This window comes from Podarcis gaigeae (assembly GCF_964106915.1).
Source record: "Podarcis gaigeae genome assembly, chromosome: 1".
In the NCBI taxonomy this organism is placed as follows: Eukaryota; Metazoa; Chordata; class Lepidosauria; order Squamata; family Lacertidae; genus Podarcis; species Podarcis gaigeae.
The window spans coordinates 102,229,885-102,255,671 of record NC_139678.1 but is presented as its reverse complement, the minus strand read 5'-3'; the positions used below and the strand labels follow the sequence as shown (position 1 = coordinate 102,255,671).

At 43.9% G+C, this 25,787-nt stretch overlaps 1 long non-coding RNA gene across 1 annotated transcript; it reads right to left on the bottom strand.

Moving 5' to 3' along the window:
- Positions 1 to 7,849, bottom strand: LOC310834074. The gene is made up of 2 exons (XR_014559085.1): positions 3,922 to 7,849; positions 1 to 3,539 (listed from the first exon to the last, which is right to left on the bottom strand). It is a non-coding gene; the product is annotated as an uncharacterized lncRNA (long non-coding RNA).
- Positions 7,850 to 25,787: the final 17,938 nt, after the last annotated feature.

Below are 25,787 nucleotides of genomic sequence, written 5' to 3'. Positions count from 1 at the left end.
CGAGGAGGTCACGGAGCCTGGTCAATCCTCGCTCTCGCCCCCTTGTGCCTCCCACACAACGGGCGGAGAAAAAGAAGAGAGAGGGGCGACCACGGCGGACGACGAAGCCGACTACCACGACGGCGGCTCGACGCCTCCCTCTCTCTCTCCCGAGTCCCGCCGCCCCCTTTTCTCCTAGCTCTTCCTCCCCGGCTGCGAAGAAGAACCTGCTGCTCCGGCGTCCGGCCCGGCAAGGCGGCCGAGCCCAACTTTGCGCCCGCGGTGATGAAGTTGAAGAGCTGAGGAGCGGCAGGAGAAGGAGGAAGGGCCGAGTCGAGCAGCTTCTCCTGCAGGACGACGCCGGAAGGGGAACGGCGAGCGGAGGAGGGCGAAAGGACCGGCTTTATCGTCCCCCAGATCCGGCTGGCAGCGCTGAGTGGCCCTCCCTACCTTGCTGCGCCCCTGTGGTAATTTCATAGCTACCCATTCACTTGCGTGGTGTCGAGAACAGACCCAAGATGGCGGCGCCCGGGCGATTGTTTTTGTTTCCTCTCCACCTCGCTTTTTTTTCCCCTCCCTCCCTCTCTCTCTTTAACTCCCTCCCTCCCACCAACACCCTGCTCGCGCACGCGCACGCGCGCTCTCATCTACCCGGCTCGGCTGGCCCCAACAGCTGCCGTTTCATGGGCGCTCGCGCGCGCGCGCCACGGTTAGTGGTGGTGGTGGGGGAGGAGTAGGAGGAAGAGAGATACGGGTTGGGGGGATGGGGGCTCGCCTCCATTTGATTGGCAGCCCGAGCTAGCCACTGAGCTAAAAAGAGTAAGGGGCGGGAAAGGTTCAGCCTTGAACGTAGGCGGGTTCTGCTCCCGCCCCTGGATTCGACTCCACCCCTCAGCTGGGCGGGGTTCGGCCGCCGTGTTCCATGTCTTGGCATTTCTGGCAGGCGCTGAGGAAGGTGAGGCGCTGCTCCGAAGCCCGGCAAGAAAGCAGGGGCTACGTTGCCTGGTTGCCAGGCTTATACAGTAAACGCCAGACTCATTTAGTTCATTTTACTGGGGAACTCAGGGCTGCATACCTAAGTGGGTCGTGCAGCCCCGAACCTTGTTCCCTGTTTACTCGGAAGCCCCGCGGAGTTCAGTCGTGCTTCTGAGGCAGCGTGCGCATAGGATGGCAGCCTTTGCTTGGGTCCATTAAGGCGGCAGTCCTTTCAGCACCCTTTCCCCAGTGGTGCTGTGTTAGGCTGTTTTCAGGGGACGGGTGCGGTGTTTAAGAAGAAACTTTCCCCTCTTTCCTTTATTTGTATATGTGCTTTTCCCATGCAGGTAAATTATGGGCAGTTGAGCTGTTCATTATGGATAAAACAAATGACCGATTAAGGCTGCAATGATGTACCCATTTGCCTAGAAGTAAAAACTCAGTTGAACCCAGTCCTGCATCTGAGCATAAATGTATAGGATTTCATGGCATGGGACTTCAGTCATGGATGTCCAGCTAAATAAATACAGATTATTATTTTTTAAGTGATGAGGTTATGGGGGGGGCTGTTTATTTTGTGCAAGTCAAGGCCCATTACTTATATTTGAATGGGGGGGGGAGTGTATTTGTTTTGCCTGGAGATGTGAGCTCTTTAAGAACATAAAGACAAGCATACTGGATCAGACCAGTGGCCCATTAGTCTAGCTTCCTGTTCTCACAGTGGCTGACAAGATGCCTGTGGGAAACCTGCAACTGGACATGAGCACAGCAGCTCAAGTGAGAACTACCCATGAAAAAATAATGGGGGAAACTAGGATTTTAGTGTAGCTGTAATGGTGCACCAGTGTATTCATCCACCAAATGAAAGGTGGCAGGAAGGACAGGAGTCCCTGTCTCAGGTATGAATGGCTCAACCCATAATTTATCTGTTGCATGTGTTTGCCTCTCACTGAGCTATGTATTAGTAGCAGTGACTGAGGTTGCACAACAGGCAGGAAGAAGCTGCTGCTAATGACCCAAAAGTGAGGGTGACTTGAGCCTATGGAAAATGCAGGACGGCATGATCGAAACGTTCCTGGAAATTATCTACTTAAGTAACCATTGTTACTTGATAATTTCAATAATTTATATCCCACATTATCTTGTGGAATATTATTCAAAACAGTTTACAGAAACATTGAAACCAGCACCACATAAATACACAACAATCTAATATGGCAGTAAGGAAATAAAATCACAATTTTGTAATTGGAATAAAATCCCTTCTGGTAGAAAATAAACACTAATGACCACAGCATAAGAACATCAGTAGTTGACAAAGAAGCCAACAGAAAAATCTTTGGTGATTGAGCATGTTCAGTCATATTTAGGCTATTCAAGGGAGCATGCCCCTTTAGGTTTGTTTTTCTAAAGTTTTTTTTGGTTCTGCATATCTCAGGGTTTCCCCAAGTAAGCCGATACCTCAACTCTTGCTTATCTTGCCTACATGGCTAGTAGGATTCAGCACCTGAATTCTCTATTCCAGGGCATGATAATATTTATACCGCAGAAGATTTTAAAACACATTCCAGATGGCGCAGGTGGGAGTTGGTGTTCAGATGTAACATTGGACACATTCAAGCTAGACAAAACACTTGAGGGGAGGGCATGGAGCGTGGCCAGTTAGGGGCTTGGAGTGTCAAGGGGGAAATGGCCTTGTGAGAGCCCTAAGGCCATAGTGAGAGGCCTGGAGGGCTGTAATTGGGTTCTAAGCCTTAGATTCCCTATCCATTTTAACCCAACCTTCATGAGGAAGAGTAGCATAGTCATATATGACTAACAGTTTTGCAGTTGCAGTTCTCAAACCATGGGTGGCTATTCCACCTAGCCAGCATCATTTGCTTGTGCATATAGTCCTTTGAAAAGTCCAGTCACTTAAACATTCAGTTAAATTAGGAGCTCATGCAAAAGAAAAGCCAAATAAATTGACTGAATACTGTAGTATCAAATTCTCCATGGGTAGTTATAATTCTTTCCTAAGGCTTAATGTAGTAGACGGATCTGCAATTTTTTATACCTAATGATGAGGGGAAACATTAAAATATGAAGGTAAAGCAAATATGGTAAAAACAATGTACAGTTCAATCCTATGCTTGTCTATGCAGAAGTTCATCCCACTAAGTTCGCTTTTTCCCAGGTAAGTATGTATTGGATAGCATCCTTACTGAGCTAAAATAAATGCAGCTGATACCTTGTTAAATTTGAAAAGAAAAGAAATTGAAAAGAAATTGCATTCTTTTTAAATAAACAATTTTTAAAAATCACTACTGATTCTTAATGAGTGGTTTATGTGAATGGCTAAGAGAACTTAAGTTGTTCACTATCGTATGTGCTAGATAAGCCTTCCAGATATTGTTGGACTGCAACTTTCATCACCAAAGGTTAGGGATGATGAGAGTTGTAGTCTAATATTTGTAAGGTACTAGATTGGGAAAGGGTGCCCTAGATCAGGGGTTCCCAAACTGTGTTATGTGGGCCACCAGAAAACAATTTATAGGCTTTTCATCCTCAGCATTTCATGGTGTTGGAATGTGCTAATAATAGGACTCAGTAAAACTTCCATCACCAGGGACGCAGGTGGCGCTGTGGGTTAAAGCCTCAGCGCCTAGGACTTGCCGATCGAAAGGTCGGCGGTTCGAATCCCTGCGGCGGGGTGCGCTCCCGCTGCTCGGTCCCAGCGCCTGCCAACCTAGCAGTTCGAAAGCACCCCCAGGTGCAAGTAGATAAATAGGGACCGCTTACCAGCGGGAAGGTAAACGGCGTTTCCGTGTGCAGCTCTGGCTCGCCAGAGCAGCGATGTCACGCTGGCCACATGACCCGGAAGTGTCTGCGGACAGCGCTGGCCCCTGGCCTCTTAAGTGAGATGGGCGCACAACCCCAGAGTCTGTCAAGACTGGCCCGTACGGGCAGGGGTACCTTTACCTTTACCTTTAAAACTTCCATCTTCCTGAACTATTCATAGCTTTCTATTTCACAAGCACTGGCATGGTATAATAGTGTACTTTTTAATCCAAGATCATGCTCCAAACAATGAGTGCTAAACAGTAGGCAATATATCTTGAAGAAAACTTGCAACCCAGTAGGTTTATCATGTACTGCAAAGTATGTCTCCTTCCCCAATCCCAACTGAACCTGAATAGTTAATGTTTACCTTTATGCAGGATTATGCAGTTTTGGAAATAACAGGGTATATTGGAGTAGAATGGGTGCTTCCATTTCTGCTGAGGAACTTGGAATGAATTACAAATATTAATTAAATCTTGCAACACCCTGTTTAACCTGTAGTTTTGATATTCTTCTATCCCAACACTGAAACTCAACTTGTTCTGCAAGTTTATACTACAGCCCCATCAGGCTCAGCAGCTTCAGAATCATTACCTTGACGTTGGAGTAGAAAATTACAGACACAGATTTATCACGTTTACCATCAATCCCATACATTATATACCATATATCACTGAACCTTTTCATTCTGGGCTGTTTGCTTTCTTCTTTTTAATGTAAGCAAATTAAGGAGATAGGGGTGTGTGTGTGTGTGTGTGTATATTTTAGAATCTTGTTCTTGAACTTGAACCGAAATATAGACTGTCTTCACTCTTCTTTGGCCCCTAACCATTAGGAAAGTGAGCATGGCTTTCCCCATAAGCCATCTCTGCTGATCAAGCTGTAAGTGTGTGGTGATCACCAATGTGCTAATAACTTTCAACGACAGTACCAAACATGTTTGGCACTATAGAAACCGTGCATTTCCAGTATATCAAAATAAATCTCTTTTAGTGGGAATATGCTCTCTTTGTAAAACAAAAAACAAACACCAGTTACTATCAATGTGTTCCTAATGATTTTAGCAACAGTATTCAAAATGTATAAGGAAGCTAGTAAGACAAAAGAAAAGGCAACACTAGTCTTTAGGATTGCCATGGATGTCTCTGGAGCTTGCTCGTCAATAAATAGGCTAACCTACAAAGCAGTCAGTTCCTAAAGGCATCATTTGCTTAACTGAAACTTGCCTGCTTCTCACATTGTGGCTATGCAGACTTAGAATGGCAATTAGTAGTTTCTCACAATTCACCTGTTTCAAGAGGCATAAGCTAAAGTTGCAATCCTATACCCACCACGTGGTAGTATGCCCCATGAAACTAAATGGATGTATGTCCTCTCTATTATTCTGCCCATTTCCCATTAATCCCAAGAAGTGAGAGGGATTAAACGAGCAGCATCTTATTTTACTTTTTTCAAAAATCCTTGGGGAATTGGTTTACCTATTTCTTTAACTGAGTTATACCTGTCATACTTCAGATTCACTTAAATTAAGAAAACAAAATTTTCCATTTTAAAACAAATCTGACAAAGTTTAAATTTTGAAATTTGGATTTTAAACTTTGAATTTAAGGGATCACATTTTACACCAAAATTTGAAGTTCTACCATTACAATGAATAAATGAGTGATTGCAATATTGCAGTGAATTATTTTGCAAACTGCCTGTGCTATATTGTCAAATACTGACTGCTGCTGCATATCACCTGTCAGATACTGTCAAGTGTTTGTGGCTGCCATGGACCACCTCTCAGATACTGGCTACTTCTGCATGTCAGCTGGTAGATCATGTTAAATACTTACTACTGCTGTAGGTTAGCCACCAAATATCTCTCTCACTTCTGCAAATCAGATTCCTCCCCCTCCCTACGCCCCATCACCTTGTGCATGTCACCTGTCAAATAGTGAATTGTACTATAAAATCATGGTGATGAAGAACAGTTGCCAAATAGTAATACATCCAGAGAATATCCAGACAACATTTCACCACTAAACTCGGCAAAGGATCCTTTTAAGGACAATTGTTTAAAGCAAAGCAGTATCAACTTTTAAATAAATGTAACTTACAAAGGGCATAAGTCCCGTTTCACGCATTACTTTCAGCCCAACCCTAATCATACTTTCAGAGGGGTTTACTTTCAGGTGACCAGCCTTTTTATATCACAGTCTTTGTCTGCAGATAATTGGAAACATGAGTCACATTTCGGCAAGTCACGCAAAGAAAGGGAAGTGTGGACAGGTCTCTGGTTAGGACCAACTATTTTAGTATGTGCTTGTGAAATTTCTGTACTTAACTGCTTCGCTACTTATGTGTCATATGGGGATGACATTACTTCTGTCATATATGTGCATGGACTTGTCCCAAACTCTCACCACAATCCACAGGCCAGAAATGCTATTTAGGGAATGGGGCCTAATGTTTGCATTGGCCATAAGCTTCAACTACATTCTCTACGAACAAAAGATGTGGGAGAGATGTGGTTCGTGTCACCTCATAATTAAGTAATGTCAGATAACAACTATTACAATAATTAGCTATATCATTATTCAAAATATTCTTGATTTGAAATTCTGCATGATGTAAGAGTCCATCTGCAGAGTTAACCTCCTCACACATACATTTCGCTTAAAATTAGATGTCCCAGGGTATGATCTGAGGGTATCTTAACGCCAACACCTTTCTGAAGTCAGGCAGGTCTGAGTCCAATCAGTGTCTCGATGGGCAGTCACCTGTGAACCACACGTGCAATTTGTTGGGTTCCATGAAGCAAGATGGGATATAAATAATGTGTGATTGAAGGCAAAGTAGATGGGGGAAAGAACAAGAAAAAGGGTATAATCAACTACACGAAAAGAATGAAAGGGCAGAAAAGACTTTCCCAATACAGAGAAGGAGTGATTGGGGCTCATCTGTAGATTGAAACAAATATATCTGAATATCTTTACAGACCAAATATCAAACTAATATACATAGGTGAGCTAGATGTTTGGCCTTAATGGAAAATAACAGGTAGCTAGTCTCCTGTTAAAAGGGTTTGAAATGTATAAAACAGAAATTTCAGTAAACTTAACAATATGCCAAAGCCTCCAAGGGCACTGCTAAAAGCCACTAGAGACTAAAATACAATCCTATCATGCCATTTGAAAAATGTTCAGGCTCTGGAAAACCTCCAGAAAGGGATGATTACACAATCGAAACTATGTGTAATAATGTCCTTTTAATATGTTGCACAGACAGGTGCATTCAAACAGTGTTCTTAGTCATCTAATGTCACAGTTAATTAGTCTGCCAACCATGGCTGCTGTGCAAATGGTCCCAGGGCATGGTTGGAAGGCAAATACCACAGCAACCTTGATGAACCTTAGTCAGCGCCTAAGATTGGAGATACCAACTTGAATTATATGGAAGAAAGGTGGGGTAGACCTTATTTATTCATTTTAATTATTAATAAACACTCTTCGTTGTTTGCAAAATCCCAGCTCAGGCAATAACATTAAAATACAATAAAAGTACATTTATTTTAGGTATAGCTTAATATAAAGGAAACAATATACAGTAGTACCTCTAATTATGAATGCGATCCATTTCGGGGTGCCATTCGCACCTCAAGAAGTCCGTAAGTATAGTGCCGCTACTGCGCGTGCGAGAAGTGCGATAGAGTGCTTCTGTGCATGTGCGAAGCGCACAGATTGCTCCTGCGCATGCATGAAGTGCACATATAGCTTCTGCACGTGGGGCGAAACCCGGAAGTATATACTTCCGGGTTTGGCGCGTTCACAACCCGAAACTCCTCAACATGAAGCGAACGCAACCAGAGGTATGACTGTACTAACAAAATACAGTGGTACCTCGGGTTACAAACAGCTTGGGTTACAAACACTTTGGGATGCAAACTCTACTAACCCGGAAGTAGTACCTCGTGTTAAGAACTTTATCTCAGGATGAGAACAGAAATTGTGTGCCGGCAGTGGGAGGCCCCATTAGCTAAAGTTGTACCTCAGGTTAAGAACAGTTTCAGGTTAAGAAAGGACCTCCGAAACGAATTAAGTTCTTAACCAGAGGTACCACTGTAATTGCATTAGCCAAATGAGTGGCACCACTTTAGCCTATTGCAGAGGTTTCGCCATGAGTGTTGGCTTGATCACAACTCAGGGGAGGGCATTCCAAAGTTGGGATGCTACTACTGAAATTAATTTATTTTTTATCTGAAGAAGTGTGCATGCACACGAAAGCTCTTACCAAGAACTGACTTAGTTGGTCTTTAAGGTGCTACTGGAAGGAATTTTTTTGTGTTTTTATTTTTTATTATTACTTACAGTAATTCGGGTGCTCCCTCCAATTTTTTTTAAAAAATTATTACTTACAGTATAGCCCACTCTTCTTTTAATATTTTCAGTCCCTGCATGTGGAACAAAGCAATTATCATACAGTTGGGTCTAACATCAACTTAACAATTCTGTCATCAGGTAAATGAGACAAAAATGACAAAATTTATTATTTCCAATTTAACCAAAACCTAGGTGAATACAAACAAAGGACATTCAAACCAAAGGTCTTAGCAACAGTTCCCACCCTGTTTTTCACAGCCCACCCCTTCCCTCTCCATCTCTCACACAGAGGAGGGTCCACTCTGTGCCGGAAGAGTCTGACTCTGGGGCTTTTGAGTAACATGACACTTTCCCAACCATACTCTCCATCTGCACCCCTTATATGAAGCAAATAAGCTTTCTCAGCACAACTTATTCAGAAGTAGTGGCTTTTACATGTAATCTAATTCCTCAGTTATGTCTATCATGCCAGCCTATGCTTAACTCCTAACAGCAGAATAAATCCAGTCTCGGGGATAGTTTTGGATCTTCCTGGAAAATAATCCAGATGCCTATTTGCCCAGTGGTTAGACCAGTGGTTCTCAAAGTTTGAAAAAGTTTGAGAACCACTGGGTTAGGCTTTGATCTTGGCACCTAAGAATGTGAATGTATTTTAAACTTTGGTTGTAGATGGGGCGGCGGAATATGTCCAGTTAACATTTTCTGTCTGATAAATAATATGAAACGCTCCCATAGCTGTAGCTCAGTTGTAGAACACCTGCTTTGCATGCAGAAGGTTCCAGGTTCAATCTCCAGGATCTGTAGGTAAGGCTGGGAAAGGTCTCTGTCTGAAACTCTGGAAAGCTGCTGCCAATCAGTGCTGACAATACTAAACGACATGAGCTGATGAGGAAAGAGTACTGAAATTCAGATATGTGTTTCTGTTTGTGCAAAGTGTAACATCGCAACAGATCTTCAGTTAGCTCTCTTTACAATAGCTTATTTACTAAATTTTTATCCTTCTTTTCAGGAGTATATTCTCACAAAGCAACATACATAAGTAAACCCAACAACACACAGTAATATAAAATGCAATGCAGCAATAATATAAAAAGCAGAATTCAGCCCAATAGTATTCAAATAGCTAACACACCTCACTGAGCAGGACCATTGCCAAATTTTCTTCCACTCACGTCCAACTCAGAGGTTGGACCCAGATTTCACTTTCCACATATGAAAAAACGCTCTTGCCTGTGGAAGGCTTTTATCCATTGGAAGAAACCCACTGACAGGGATATTGATGGGAAGAGATTTCTGCTGATTTCATCCTCTCCCTGCAGCCCCCAGCATCACCTCCCACCAGGGGCACCGACTTATAAAAAATATTTGGGGGGGCGGGGGCCCATACCGACTTATAAAAAATATTGGGGGGGGGCCAAGACCTCCAAACCACTACTGCTGGGGGAACGAAAGGGGCGAGCCCCGGGCTGCCCCAACCTTAAGTGAACCTGTGAGGGGCCGCCCTTTGCGGCAGCCGATTGGCTGCCGCCGTGGGCGGTGAATATTAATGAGCTAGGGGGAATCCCTGCTTCTCGCGGGGCTGATGCCAGCCCTGCAAGATTGTTGATGGGTCGAGAGCCCGCAACCCCACCCCCTCTCTAGATCGGGAGTGGCTTTGTTTTAACTCATTACTGAATGTATTTTAAAAGGTAACTATCGTCAAACAAGGAAAATAAAAAATACCAACATAATTTTGTGATTTTACAAAGCATAATATAACTAATAATTTTTGAGGGGGCTTGGGCCCCCTCAGGCCCCATGGAGTCGGCGCCTATGCCTCCCACACTACAGAATAGTGTGAGATGTGGCCCTGGAGGGCTGCAGATGGTATCAGCAAAAGTCACACACCCCTCTGCTGATAAGAGCAAAGTCTATAAAAGCACCCTCCTGTGAGCACATTGGGTTCCATCTCTGGAATGGGGAGGGAATCAGTTTCCAGCACTATCCTCCCTGTCACCCCCCCCCCAAAGGGTTGAGAAATCCTCTGGAGCAAATTTAGGGAGCATGGGGGGGCTGCAAGAGGGAGGGAAGTTGTTGAAGATAATTTTTCTCCCTGTTTCACTGTCAGAAGCATTTCCATTAGTTGAGCAATACCATCAAATAAAACCCCACGTGTTTACAGATGGATGTTTTTATAGGCTGTTATAGATAGCACACTACTGGGGGGATAGAACTAGATTAAGTATCAGAAGCCATACACTATTCTTTAAAAAAACAACAACTATGAACCCCGTGTGAAATTTTACATTAGTATATCAGAGAAGTTAAATAGTAATCAAGTATCATGGCATTAAATCCTTGGAAAAGCTCACATTGTTAATTGTTTAAAACGTGCCCAGTTTAAAGGAGGATTAGGATTTTGAAAATGAGCCCACTTACCTTTATCACAATTTTGTCTTTCCTCACAGAAAACAAAAATGGATGCACCATAAAGTTAGAAACCGTGGGTAGGCAAACTAAGGCCCGGGGGCTAGATCCGGCCCAACTGCCTTCTAAATCTGGCCCTCGGACAGTTTGGGAATCAGCGCGTTTTTACATGAGTAGAATGTGTCCTTTTATTTAAAATACATCTCTGGGTTATTTGTGGGGCCTGCCTGGTGTTTTTATATAAGTAGAATGTGTACTTTTATTTAAAATGCATCTCTGGGTTATTTGTGGGGCATAGGAATTCGTTCATATATATTTTTTTAAAATATAGTCCAGCCACCCACAAGATCTGAGGGACAGTGGACTGGCTGCCTGCTGAAAAAGTTTGCTGACCCCTGTTAGAAACTGTGTCTGAATGAAACTCATGAAAGGATTGACGTGCTGAAATTACCTTCTTATTTGCAGATGCCGTGGCATGTGAAGGACGAAATCCAGTTTACTTTAATCACATGAATAATCCCATTAACTTCAGGTGGGCAGGATTTAACTGTACCGCATAGTGTTACCTAGGGTTGCCATGTTGCAACCCAAAGAAGCTTTCTGTACGTCTACAACAGGGATGAGGAACCTGTGGTCCTACAGGTGCTGTTCAACTTCAGTTCCCATCAGTCCCAGATAGCAAGGTCGGTCAGGAATAATGGGAGTTGTTCCTTTCCATCATTGCTCCTCTCAGCTGCTTTTCTTCCCCAGAGAGGTGGATTTAGTGCATGGTGAGCAGTGCAGTTGCACCAGGCGCACAGCTGAGGAGGGCAGTTTCTCAAAGCCCTGTTGTTGTTAGCGCTTCTCCAGCTTCCGGGAAGGAAGAATGAGGTTTCTGAGAGGGTCCTAGAAACCTCCTGTTTCCTTCCCGAAGCTAGACAAGTGCTTACCGGGGTTTTGGAAGAAGGTAGGGGACACGGGTGGCGCTGTGGGTTAAACCACAGAACCTAGGACTTGCCGATCAGAAGGTTGGTGGTTCGAATCCTCGCGATGGGGTGAGCTCCTGTTGCTCACTGCCAACCTAGCAGTTCAAAAGCACGTCAAAAGTGCAAGTAGATAAATTCTGTCAGGAAGGTAAGCGGCGTTTCCGTGCACTGCTCTGGTTCGCCAGAAGCGGCTCAGTCATGCTGGCCACATGACCTGGAAGGTGTACACCGGCTCCCTCGGCCAATAAAGCGAGATGAGCGCCACAACCCCAGAGTCGGTCACGACTGGACCTAATGGTCAGGGGTCCCTTTACCCTTTACCTTTAGGAGGACTCTAGGACCCTGCCAAGGCCTTGTATCTCCTCCTCAAAGCCCTTTGAGGGCTGGGAGGAAAGGCACAGGGTGGCATATTACCAAGGGATATTACCCTGTTCCCCATCTGCTGTAAGGCGCACTTGGTATCCTGCTTGCTATAGAAGCCGAGAACTTGTGGAGGAATGAGGCAAGAAAAACTACAGCTCTATTATTTCCCGCAGCTTCACATTACAGTTCACTACATGCCTACTCAAAAACAAGCCCCGTTGGTGCTTACTTCCAGGTAAGTGAGTATAATGTTGCAGCCATAGACCCTTTGAAAATTGCATATGAAATTCCTGGATTGAAACTAGCAACTTTAGTGTCAAATCATTTCTAGAAACTCATGAAGCTGTGGCTGGCCTGGTTAAGAATACAGTGGTACCTCAGGTTAAGTACTTAATTTGTTCCGGTGGTCCGTACTTAACCTGAAACTGTTCTTAACCTGAAGCACCACTTTAGCTAATGGGGCCTCCTGCTGCCGCCGCGCCGCCGGAGCACGATTTCTGTTCTCATCCTGAAGCAAAGTTCTTAACCTGAAGCACTATTTCTGCGTTAGCGGAGTCTGTAACCTGAAGCGTATGTAACTTGAAGCATATGTAACCTGAGGTACCACTGTAATTCTAGACCATAGGACTACACACACCTGGGTTGCTCTATGATGGGCTTGGTTCCTTTCAGCCCCAAAGAGGCACGTATAGATTTGCATATTTAAACACTGGCAAATTATATTCTTCAAAATGCTCTGCTTTCACTTGCTTTTGTTCCAGGCATCTGAAGGGATCTTAAATAATTTCCAATCCGGACTCTTATTTTAACATGGTTACTCTATTCCAGTCAAGAGTTATACTGATATATTATACAATATATTAATGCCAAAGATTTACTTTGTTTTCAGATTCAGTACTACACCTTAATTCACTGATTATTGAATAGTTTTGGATCACCTAATAAATACACAATTTTGAATGCATTGGTTGGATCTGGGGATGTGCTAGTGGAAGAACTTCTAGCAGTGGCGCTATTCTGTGAGTTGCTGTGTAAAAGCTAACAAAGACTAACCACATTCATACCATACATTTAAAGCACTATGATACCACTTTAAACAGTCATGGTTCAGAGTTCCTCAGACTCAGAGACTCTTATTCCCCTTCCCAGAGCTACCCTTCCCAGAGTTCCCTGCGACGAAAGATTGACTGTTAAACCAATATTGACTTCTCATCTGTGCTTCTGCCTCTCACACAAAAATAAGCTGCTGAAGAATAAACCCAAGCTGAAGAATAAACCCATGAATGAAGTGATCATTCTTTGGCGATGAAGCCAATTTGCCTGCATGTAGTGTTGTTTTAGATTAATTACATGAGAAAGCACTAACGCAGCCCTAAGGTGCAAACTCAAATTGCGATAGGAAAGAGTTGTTTTATAATGATTAGTACCAGACACTTAAGGCTAGTCATGTTGGACACCTGTGATTTGCATGTGATTTCACTGAATTAGATATTTTTATTGTGAAAAAAGGGTGTGATAGGAGTGCATACTCATTTTGCACACACAGACCTACGTTCCCATCAAAAAAACTGTCAGGGGGAGGGTGTGCAAGCCTGAGGCCGTTCCCTTCAATGCATGTGAACCAAACCTTTGTTAACTGAGAAACAAACATTTTATGTGCCTTTATCACAAAATCTAATGCACAGAGAATTGATGCGTTTGGTTCTTTTTTCCTGCTTACTTTCCCAACCTGAATTGTTAATTATAATGCAGGAGGGGTTAAAGTAATAATGAGAAAGAAACAGGGTGGGTATGACAAGTATAAATGAACAGATTTTTTTTTTTAATGGCATAATAAGCCTTATGGGCAAATAAGTGACTCATGCAAGCGAGGGAAGCATATATGATAATCTCCATCAAAAAACAAGATGATCCAGTGCGTGAATAATGCATGTCTATCTACAATATCTGAATGAATAGAATAAAATATTGATCATGCAAAAGACTGGAAAGTACAAAGACTTTTACTGCAATGCTGGAATGTAATCAGCAAAATGTGAATTTATGATGAAGCTGAAATATCTTTGAAGGACAAACAACATCTCCACTATATAACTATACTTTAGAATATTGTCAGCTGCATGTTGAAGGTTAAAGTTGGCATGGAAGAGTCTGGATTAGGATTCTTGTTGGAAATATGGTGATGGGGTATACTTTAATCCTAGATGTCCGGGTCACCTTCCCGTAGCACACACTGTAGATTGCTATTGATATCAAATGGTAATCAAAGCCTTACACTGGTGGCTTACAGCCATAAATCCTAAGTCAAGGGATAAGCTTAGTGCTCAAGATGTTTCCTTTCATTGGCAGTACTATGTTAAATATGATACTGTAGCTAGCCTATTCATAAAAGGTGGTTTGCTAAATTCAACCTCCGCCCCAGTTTCCCTGAGTTTCAAGCAACTAGCATCTCTCAACTTGACTCCCAGGTACTGTTCACACAACCACAAATTTGTTTCCAGCCAGTGATAACTGAATAATGAAAGTGTGTCGAGTTGCTATTAGGTTGGAAACAATCCATTATTTACAAGTGCTGGCTCACACGGACTCAGAATTAAGGCCTAGTACTGAAGGTCAGTGGGACACGGGTGGTGCTGTGGTCTAAACCACTGAGCCTAGGACTTGCTGATCAGAAGGTCGGCGGTTCAAATCCCCGCGACGGGATGAGCTCCCGTTGTTCGGTCCCTGCTCCTACCAACCTAGCAGTTCAAAAGCATGTCCAAAGTGCAAGTAGATAAATAGGTACCGCTCTGGCGGGAAGGTAAACAGCGTTTCTGTGCATTGCTCTGGTTTGCCAAAAGTGGCTCAGTCATGCTGGCCACATGACCTGGAAGCTGTACATCAGCTCCCTTGGCCAGTAAAGCAAGATGAGCACCGCAACCCCAGAGTCGGTCACGACTGGACCTAATGGTCAGGAGTCCCTTTACCTTTTTTTTTAACTGAAGGTCAGCATTGTGGCTTCTTAACATGAACTCAATAAGATGTGCCAGCCACCGCTCCAACCTGGGGAACTGCAGTTGTCCTATCAGCCAGCCGTTGGGTCTCGGGCTGCTGTTGTGGAATCTCATCACTGAGACCTGGGTGGATGAGCAGGGTAAAGTAAAGGTAAAGGTACCCCTGCCCGTACGGGCCAGTCTTGACAGACTCTGGGGTTGTGCGCCCATCTCACTTAAGAGGCCAGGGGCCAGCGCTGTCCGGAGACACTTCCGGGTCACGTGGCCAGCGTGACAAAGCTGCATCTGGCGAGCCAGAGCTGCACACGGAAACGCCGTTTACCTTCCCGCTGGTAAGCGGTCCCTATTTATCTACTTGCACCCGGAGGTGCTTTCGAACTGCTAGGTTGGCAGGCGCTGGGACCGAGCAGCGGGAGCGCACCCCGCCGCAGGGATTCGAACCGCCGACCTTTCAATCGGCAAGTCCTAGGCGCTGAGGCTTTAACCCACAGCGCCACCTGCGTCCCCCTGGGTAGGGTAGTGCTGGTCTAACCCAGCTGTGCCCACCTGGGTATTTGGTGCAGCATCAGGGAAAACTTGAGGGTCAGGGAGGGAGAGTTGCTATAGTTTTCCACCTCTCTCTCTCCCCCCAGGCTTTCCCTCCAGTTGAGTGAGGGTGGAATCTAGAGTGTATGTTATTGACACTGGACAAATGGGGCAGATTAAGGACTCTACTGCCTGCCTTGCTACCCAGCTGTCTCCCTGCCTGAGCTGTCAGAGCTGGTCTCAGAGCTGGCATTGAGGACTCCCAGACTGCTGGTATGGGGGTAATTCAACATCCATGCTGAAGCATCTGGCTCTGGGATAGCTCAGGACTTCATGGCTGCCATGACAACCACAGGTTTTCTTTACATGTCACCGGCCCAACACTTGTGGCAGGCCACACTCTGGACCTTGTTTCCTTGACTGGGCAGGAAGAGGGTGATCTGAAATTGGGGGATATTGACATCAGTCCCTTGTCATGGTCAGATAATAATAATAATAATAATAAATTTTATTTATATCCCGCCCTCCCCAGCCGAAGCCGGGCTCAGGGCGGCTAACAACACTAAAACAGTACAACATTATAAAACATTATAAAAATGAATTAAAATCACAATTAATGGCAACCATAAACTAAAGTCTTGTAAAGATTGCCAAAGGAGGGAGTCAGGCTGCGCCCTGACCAAAGGCCAGGTGGAACAGCTCTGTCTTGCAGGCCCTGCGGAAAGATGTCAAGTCCTGCAGGGCCCTTGTCTCTTGTGACAGAGCGTTCCACCAGGTTGGAGCCGCAGCCGAAAAAGCCCTGGCTCTAGTTGAGGCCAGCCTAACCTCTCTGTGGCTTGGGACCTTCAAGGTGTTTTTATTTGAAGACCGTAAGTTCCTCTGTGGGGCATACCAGGAGAGGCGGTCCCGTAGGTACGAGGGTCCTAGGCCGTATAGGGCTTTGAAGGTTAAAACCAGCACCTTAAACCTGATCCTGTACTCCACCGGGAGCCAGTGCAGCTTATATAGCACCGGATGAATGTGATCTCTAAGCGAAGATCCCGTAAGGAGTCTCGCTGCGGCATTCTGCACCCGCTGGAGTTTCTGGGTCAGTCTCAAGGGCAGCCCCACGTAGAGCGAGTTACAATAATCCAGTCTGGAGGTGACCGTCGCGTGGATCACAGTGGCTAGGTCAGGGCGAGAGAGGTAAGGAGCCAACTGCTTAGCTTGGCGGAGATGAAAAAATGCCGCCTTTGTTATAGCTGCAATCTGCGCCTCCATGGAGAGGGAGGTATCGAAGATTACACCCAAACTCTTAACGGACGGTGCTGGCACTAATTGCACCCCCGCAAGAGATGGGAGTTGCCCCCTCAGTCCCATGTCGTCCTGTCCCAGCCAGAGGACCTCTGTCTTCGAAGGATTTAACTTCAACCGGCTCCCACGAAACCATCCAGCCACAGCCTCCAAGCATCTGATCAGTGTGTCTGGGGCCGAGTCTGGGTGGCCGTCCATCAACAGATAGAGTTGGGTGTCATCAGCATACTGATGGCAGCCCAGCCCAAAACTCCGGACAAGCTGGGCGAGGGGGCGCATAAAGATGTTAAAAAGCATCGGGGAGAGTATTGCACCCTGGGGCACACCACACACCAAGGAGTGGCGGGATGACAATTCCCCCCCAAGCGCCACCCTCTGTCCCCGACCAGAGAGAAACGAGCGCAGCCATTGAAGGACTGTGCCCTGGATCCCCACGTCCAGATCACTTCCTGTTGAGATTTAGGCTTTTGACAGCTTTCCCCCCTCTAAAGAGGCTGCCTCTATTGCATCCTCATAGTGTGGTCCAGCACCCCAAAGGAGGTGATAAAGCAATTTGAGGATAAAATTGCTTGCATCGACCAGGATCTTGACTCTGCTGTTATAGTAGCTAAATATGAAGAGGTGTCCAGAGCAGTGTCTAATCCTGTTGTGTTGGATGAGTTTCAGTTAGTAAGGCTTGAGGATGTGGACATGAAGCTTGGATTGGTCAGGGCACCTGTGCTCTGGACCTTTGACCCTCTTGGATGATAAAACCTAGCAGGGAGGCAGAGACGCCAGGTTGCCTCCTAGATTGGCGGGTCCCATCGCACAACACACAAGGTGCATCACATCCTCTGGAGGAGGCCAAGTGCTTTGGCAGAGCCAGGCACTGGAACTATGATGTGCAAGGTGCGTTGCTTGTGATGTCGTAGCACATCAGGTCCCCTCAAAATCGAGGAGGCTGGGCCACTTTCAAACAAATATCAAGGGGGCCAGACTCCTTAGCTCCTTAGCTCCCTAGAGTTGGCACGTCTGTAGGCAAGTGCTTAATAATAATGAAATAAACCCATAATTTAAAGCCCAACTCTGTAAAAATCCAAACAGTATATCCTGCAATGTAGTTCTACCCTTTGACTGCAGTGGTACCTCAGGTTACATACGCTTCAGGTTACAGACTCTGCTAACCCAGAAATAGTGCTTCAGGTTAAGAACTTTGCTTCAGGATGAGAACAGAAATCGTGCTCCGTCGGTGCGGCGGCAGCAGGAGGCCCCATTAGCTAAAGTGGTGCTTCAGGTTAAGAACAGTTTCAGGTTAAGTACAGACCTCCGGAACGAATTAAGTACTTAACCTGAGGTACCACTGTAAAATACTGGGCGCACATCCATGGATTCCCTGTAAATTACAAAATACTACTTTTCCTAGACATAAATTGGCTATCTTGTTTTGTGCTGTGGATGCCATTTCTCCCTCACCCGCCCTCAAGCTAAGGATAGACTTTCACTTGCATCAAGAAGTTCCTTCCATTTCCTTCAGTCCAAATGTAGCAACAAACTCTACTTGTGTAATGTTCTACATAACTTGATGAGATTTATCCGAAGAGAACAGAAGCACTCAGCCCTTTAAAACAACTATTTGTCTTATTTGGCAATCAGAAGGAGGGTGCCAGAATGTCTAGTGTTTCAATATCAAGGTGGATTAAAGAGTATTAGAGAAGCTTATGCAGCTCTCAGGAGGGAGATTCCCATAGTTTGAAGAGTTCATTCCATCTAAGCAGTTGCTCACTTGCAATTTGGGCTGAATGAATAGGGTGACCCTGCTAAAAATCTGCAGGGTGGCAACCTGGGCTATGTTCTTCTTTCACTCTTTGGCATAAGTGGTCAAGCTTTGATGCATGCCTTATTTGTCAGAAATATCATGTGACAGTCCACTGCTACCCACCAGCTGTTTGACGCAGGATGTGGGATCCCACACCCAGCAGTGCCTTTGCCTTATCAGGATTCAGTTTTAGTTTATCCACTCCATCAGCAGAAGCAAAGGAGAATTACAGATTACTTTTATAAGTGATCCCTGTCTTAAGAAGGAATAAAGATGTATTCACAGCCAATAAACCAACGAAACCTTTCACAAACATGTATTTCATGCTTTCCTCCCTTTTGAGGGTTTTGTTGTATGATCCTCGTTTGAAAATTTCAGTTTGTGAAATATCTCATTCTGTAAAACTAGGTTACTTAATATTCTGGCTTAGATTTATGACATTGGCATGGCAGCTTTGTCTGCCAACAATTTAAAAGGTACTCTGTTACTTCAAAAGAAAGAAAGAAGCAAGGCTAACATTTTAGAAAACTAACTTTCACGTGGTCTGCTCACCTAATAAACTTACAGACACTGTTATATAAAAACATTAAAATATTGGGAGAATTGTCTGTGGAAATAAGCAAGGAATGCTTTTGTTTCACCTTATGTGATGGGAAATATGTAGAACTAACAAAACAGCTTCACTACCAGCTTTAAACATTAAAAAAAAAAAGATTGTAAGGGACATGAATTTCTTCTCTCTGATAGTTCAGAGTATAGTTTCTCAAGTTAAATATGAAGTCCTTTCCATATGTTCATCCTGTACATGTTTTTGTGTGTGTGCTCACTGTATGTGCTCCACGTGGAAGTGGGCTCTCTGGGATCAGTCACACAATTGCCTCATATGCCACCATGTTTTCTACTACCTGCAACTTTTTGGAAAGGACAGTTGCACATTAACTGTTCCGATTGGTGCCCCACAAGGTGAGGAAGGAACAATATACTGCTACTGAAAACACGTTCTCATACTTCCGGATATATCCTTGTTCAAATGTTTCTATTTTTGCTTAGTGAAATGGAGCAAGCCACTGATTTTATTAAGGCTTGCTCACTGAAATATCAGGATTTGGTGTTAATTTTCTTTTTTTTAAAAAAATCAACAGTTTCTGTTTTTTACATTGCATTCTTTGGAGCTTTACATAAAGAATTAGGAATGGAAGACTTTTCCAGCCTGCTTTTGCTAAAGTTTGTCTCCTCCCCATGATAATTAAAAAATTGAAAACATTCTGTTTATTTTATTTTCATGATGCCTTGTCTGAAGCAAAAACCAAAAACCAAAACAAGAACAGTCCACCTATCCATCAACAGCACTTCTGATATCCACTCCACTTTAAAAAGCACATTACATACCCTTGCACTGAAATTGTATTATTGACGTTTCCAGAAGGCAGCGAGGAAAGATTCGCTCAAGATGTGCAATATCACATCCTTGCCAAGGGTTAGTTACTAATTAGTATTCAGGTGATGCCCAGAAGCAATACATGAAATTAAATGCTAATGCACCTTCATTGCTATCTTATGAACATTATTATGATTTACCGTGTAGTCCATCAGGAGAATTACTGTCGCTATATGACAAGTTGCTGTATCTGTGCTGTATGATTATATACTTTCTTCCATATTGTTAACTTTCCCATACGTTCTTGCCTCAGAGCAAGGTTGAAGGTCATTATAAAGGGGAAAGGGAATGAAGTAGTACATTAAACAGATATTCCAGTTACTTTCCATGTACAGAGATGTCTGCAATTTTTCTCTTCTTGCTCCTTCTCTTTCAATGAATTATGAGTGAAGCAGAATTTCTCATCATTTCACATTTCTACATCATTTCACATTTCTACATCAGTCCAGGATTGAAGCTCATTCTATTATTATGTATAATACTGGTGTGTGTTTGTTTGAACTGTTGCTTTCAATCCTGTTGTATAATTCGTTCATCTACTTAAAAGAGTTGTGTAATGCTTTCTCACAAAAATGCACAAAATTGCCTACAATAATAAGAGCAACAGGAACATTTGTCATATTGATATTATGGTACAAGGCTTTTTCAAATTCTATCACAGACCAATCATTATAGATAATCTTAATGTATAAAGCCAATAATAGCCCTCTCCACAAATTGTCCTCCACATGTTTGGAGGGGTGGAACACCGACCCGACACTCAGATGGGTCCACTCATAAAAGCAGATTAGGGTGCGAGTCTTCCAGCAGGAAAATACTGTAAAGGTGATGAAATCCTCGCCGGTGTTCTCCTTTAAATTTCAGCCTCAGTGTCCAGTCTTGGCCATGTGCAGAAGTCCATGGGACATGATGGACAGGTAAGGCCAAGCTGTCATCATAGAGTAGTCCCTAAGGAAGTCCCATGTCCTTACCAGTGGTGGAAGAAACATGTGGTAGTTAGGAGGCAACAACCTTGACTTTGAATAGCTGATTGACTAGAGAACACCCTGCAAAGGTGTAGGCACTAAAACCAACAGTCCATGCTGGGCACATCCTCTGTCTTGAACCCCAGGCGTACCTGGGAGCAAGTCAGTATGTCAAGTCCAAAGTTCAAAGTCTGGGAGTCAAGCCACACAAGCAAAGTCCAGGGTCAAGTCAGGTCTGAAGTCCCACAGTCAGGAAACAGTCCCGAGTCAAACCCAAAGCAGAGTGCTGTAGAGAGGCAAGGCCCATCATAGAATCATAGAGTTGGAAGAGACCACAAGGGCCATCGAGTCCAACCCCCTGCCAAGCAGCAAACACCATCAGAGCACTCCTGACATATGGTTGTCAAGCTTCTGCTTAAAGACCTCCAAAGAAGGAGACTCCACCACACTCCTTGGCAGCATATTCCACTGTCGAACAGCTCTTACTATCAGGAAGTTCTTCCTAATGTTTAGGTGGAATCTTCTTTCTTGTAGTTTGGATCCATTGCTCCGTGTCCGCTTCTCTGGAGCAGCAGAAAACAACCTTTCTCCCTCCTCTATGTGACATCCTTTTATAACATAGTCATACTTTTATAACATAGTCATAGACAATTGACTATTGCATCTCCACTCTGCTTCTCTTTTGTAGTTTGCATGTTGATTTCAGCATCTAGGCTTGATGAGGCATGTAACCCTCACCTGTTCTAAGCCTACTCACACACTTCCTCCCAGAGCTAGCTAGGCCCACTTGGCCAGCTAGGGAGCTGGGCTGTGGGCCCTTGCCTGCCACAGCCTCCCACTGCTCCATACGCCTCAGAGCCCACCCTGTTCATGGGGACAGGGGTCCCTCTGGCTCTGACGATGGGTCCTGCTGTTCTGGCTCCTGTGCATTGACCTCCATCTCCTCGCCATGCTCCATCACCCTGTGAGTACTTCCTTCCCCATCCCTTGCTTGTTCAGGTGTGTCCTGGTCCAGGCTACACCACTCATGGGGATCCTCTTCCTCCTCCTCCCTGTCATCCTGCCAATGCATTACATCTTCATAAGTCAGCACCGTCTCTCATTTCCTGTTGGTAAGGCCACATGTGTCCCCTCTTTTAGGGGACCATTCAGTGGTAGCAGGCAATTCCTGCCCATTGTACTGCTGCTGTTGGGCAAGTAAAGCAGAGGCAGAAATCAAGGGATTAGGATAGAGATGGGGAGAAAATGGACTATGAGGAAGTGGGTCTGGGGGGGAGGCCTGAGATTCTGTTGTTCTCCTTGGCATTTAATATTTTGGAGTATCATGAGAGACACAGCATAAAAAATACTTTAAAATTAGGCTGACTGCATGCTGTTACATCTGTGAACACTTAAAAAAATTCTTTTGTGTTAAATTTGCCAAAGTTGATGTGTTAAGAAGTAACATGCTTTTTAAGTTAGTTAGATGTCTCTTTCCTGGAGAAAATTACTATAATAGTTACTTTTGCTAAAATGCAATTACTGTCACTGTAACAATCAATCATATTTTCCTCATAGAAAAAAGGTTACCTACTCATGAGAGCATTAAAGAATGTGAGAACTAGTGGCTGAGTACCAATTTCGGAGGCAGAAATCGCATTCCTTTTCGTAAAAGTGAGTGAAAAATAATGTTGTCCTTCTGGTCATTACAGTGCATTTTCAAGCACCCCTTTTTAAGTGTCAGCAACAGTGTCTTGTAAAAGAATGAGCTTTAAAAAAAATTGTATGGCATGGCAAGAGGTAGAATAAGTTTACCTGAGAGCTGTAGTCACAGATATTGCATAACACAATCTGACATAACAGGGAGATAGTTGAATGCAAATGTGTAATACAGTGGTAGCTGTAATTTTTAAGAGTGCTGGGAAATGTAGCTCTGGGACAGGTAAACCTCAACATGTCACTGTGTTATGACTCCCATCACGCAGGACAATGTTGACTGGTTCCTAATAGAACATCTAATAGTAACCATATTGGCTATTCCTAGTGTAAGAAATCCAAAGCAGATTTTCAGGCTAGTTTCTCCTTGGAAGATAATAGGGCCTTACTCACTAGTAACACTAGGGGCCTTGGACTCTACAATGAGCCATAGCAGCCCTTTCCTACCTGCATGTTCTCTTACTGATAGTTGCCAGATGTGGAGAAGAAACACCAGTGCAAGAAGACCTGACTTCAGGGTATGTGGAAACCTCTATAGATAAGGACCCCTTTCAGGATATTCTTGTCTTCCCTAATGCCAAAAATTCCATTGATACTTGATCCAATCATGGAACACACCCCTGCAACAGAGACACTTGGGAAGTGGCTTGTACTGAATGCTTTGCTGCTGCTGCTGCTTTCTGTAGGGTATGAACACATCTTGAGAGAACCCATTTTAGAAGTTGACATAATATACTAAGAAATCAGTCCCAGAAGACCAGTCTCCGGGAGAAGAGGCAGTGGCAGAGAGGAAAAGAAATAGCAGGGGGAAATATGTCAAAGATACACTACAGGATATTTGCCACAGTGCAAAGGGCTGAACACAGTGTCCTGCCTGAGGCATTTTAGATTCCGCTGCATCTGCTTATATCCCTGAAAAGCCACTCCTGAAATTCCTGAGAGCTTCCTGATGGGCTTTCAAAGTTGCATGAGGGGCTATAACTGGAAGGGGGGATCAGTAACTTCTCCATGAAGCCTTAGGCTGCAATCCTGAACCAGTGTAAAAGGTAAAAAGGTAAATGACCACTGGATGGTTAAGTTCAGTCAATGCTGCTTACCTTCCCGCAGCAGCGGTACCTATTTATCTACTTGCACCAGTGTGCTTTCGAACTGCTATGTTTGCAAAAGCTGGGGCGGAGCAACAGGAGCTCACCCTGTCGTTCGGATTTGAACTGCTGACCTCCCTATCAGCAAATGCAAGAGGCTCAGTGGTTTAGACCACAGCGCCACCCACATCCTGCTACACCAATCTAGCTTGTAGCAAGCCCCATTGAACTCAGTGGATTGCATCCCAAGCACTGCTACATGAACATTCCATTAGCACATGGTGCAACAGGACATTTTCTGCTCTCCCAATTGCCCCCCTGACTTGTCATGGGGTTTTCCACAACCCTCTAGAGCAGAAGTGCAGATGGTGCACAAACCAGGGTGGAGGGAGGCACATTGGGCAAGTAGAAATCCTTGCACTGATGAGATGAGTTAGTTGAACGCTGCCCATTGGGCCTTACTTTGGCCTAGAAATGGTTAGGGTTGCATCACTGAACATGTGCAAGAGGCTCTTTGAATCCTGGCCATTGCCTCCACTGATTTGAGTCGCGTCCTTTACATACAAACTTTAGATAAAATCCCATTGAAATCTGATTTATTTCAGAGTAGACATTTTACTGTTACCAGGAGCAATGATGCTTTTAAAAAGAATTAATATCTAATATCAGCCAGAAGCAAAATCCTGGCTTTGTCAAAAGGCAGTAACAAACCACAGCCTTCATTGTAGGGTCAAAATTTGAATTCACACTTGTTACCGTATTTACTAGTGTCCATTAAATCTGCTATTTGCCCTTCATGTTTGATTATGTGAAATAACAGTCTTCCAACCTTTTGCTCTGGTCCATCTCCATTTTCAGATCACAGAGAATGTGATGCTGAGTATGACACCTCTTTTCATTTGTCATTTTTGTTCTATGTCAACAAATTGAAAGTCTGTGTCTGTTTCTTTCTTACACTGTGCATTGATGTGATCACTCACCTACAATTGTACTAAAGTAACCTAATCTTTCCCTATCATTGGAGTTATTTATGACAACATAGTGGCAAAGAAACACTTACTAAGAGCCTGTAAATTCCACCAGTAAATCATTGTTAGCTATAAATGGTAAATCATTAATTCTGTTTTGGTTACTTGTTATTTATTGCTATCTTTTCTTATGGATGAATTTTTATCTTGTATGATAATCCAAAAAACTTTGTGTTAATGTGTTTCACAATGTTTATAATTTTTCAATGTTTCCATTGTGAAACATATACAGAAAGAAATTAATTATGTTGCTCATGTAGAAAGAAAAATAATCACATCCCTGGCCTATTAGGAAAATGGAAACCCCACCACAATTACATTATTCTAATTAGAATTTAGAAAATCCACTGAGAAACTGTTGATTTGCTGGCTCTCGATCTAATCTCATTATGTTCTTTTTAACTATGAAGAGAGTGGGTTTATAGATCTCCAGCAGAGAACATGAGATAAGGAACTTGTAAAGGAGCTTAAAGAGACAGAAAAGTATAGGCCCTTTAAACACAAATTAAGTCTTATAACCTGTTTACAGAGTCAGATGCCCAGGAATAAATACGTGTGAAGTCAGTTCAATTTTTTATTTGTTCGTTTAATGTAATTAATGTACAGTCATGAAACACAGAGATTGAAGTGAGTTGTATGTTGCAAGCCTATGTTCACTCATCTGTCATGAACTCATTGAGCAGATTCTGCATTCTGCATGTTAAAGCAGGGATGGTGAACCTGTGGCACTGCAGTTATTTTGGACTACAACTCCCATAATCCTTGACTTTAGGCCATACTGGCTAGGGCTGATGGAAGCTGGAATCCAACAAAACCGGGGGGGGGGGGGTTACAGGTTCCCCATCCTTGTGTTCAAGATTAACAACCTCTGGCAAGCTAAGGGGCTATTGACTAGTTCAGAGACACATAACTCTAAGCATGCCATCTTTCCCTCGTGATTGAGGGGACCAGCGCCATGCAACAGGCACGAGTGACGTCCTTCTAATAATTCAAATTTAAAATGCTGCAGGATACTGTCAGCGCTTTGTCTAAATTTATGGGCCAAAATTGTCCCTGGAGTAATAGTACAGAATTTGGACATGGTACAAAAATAAC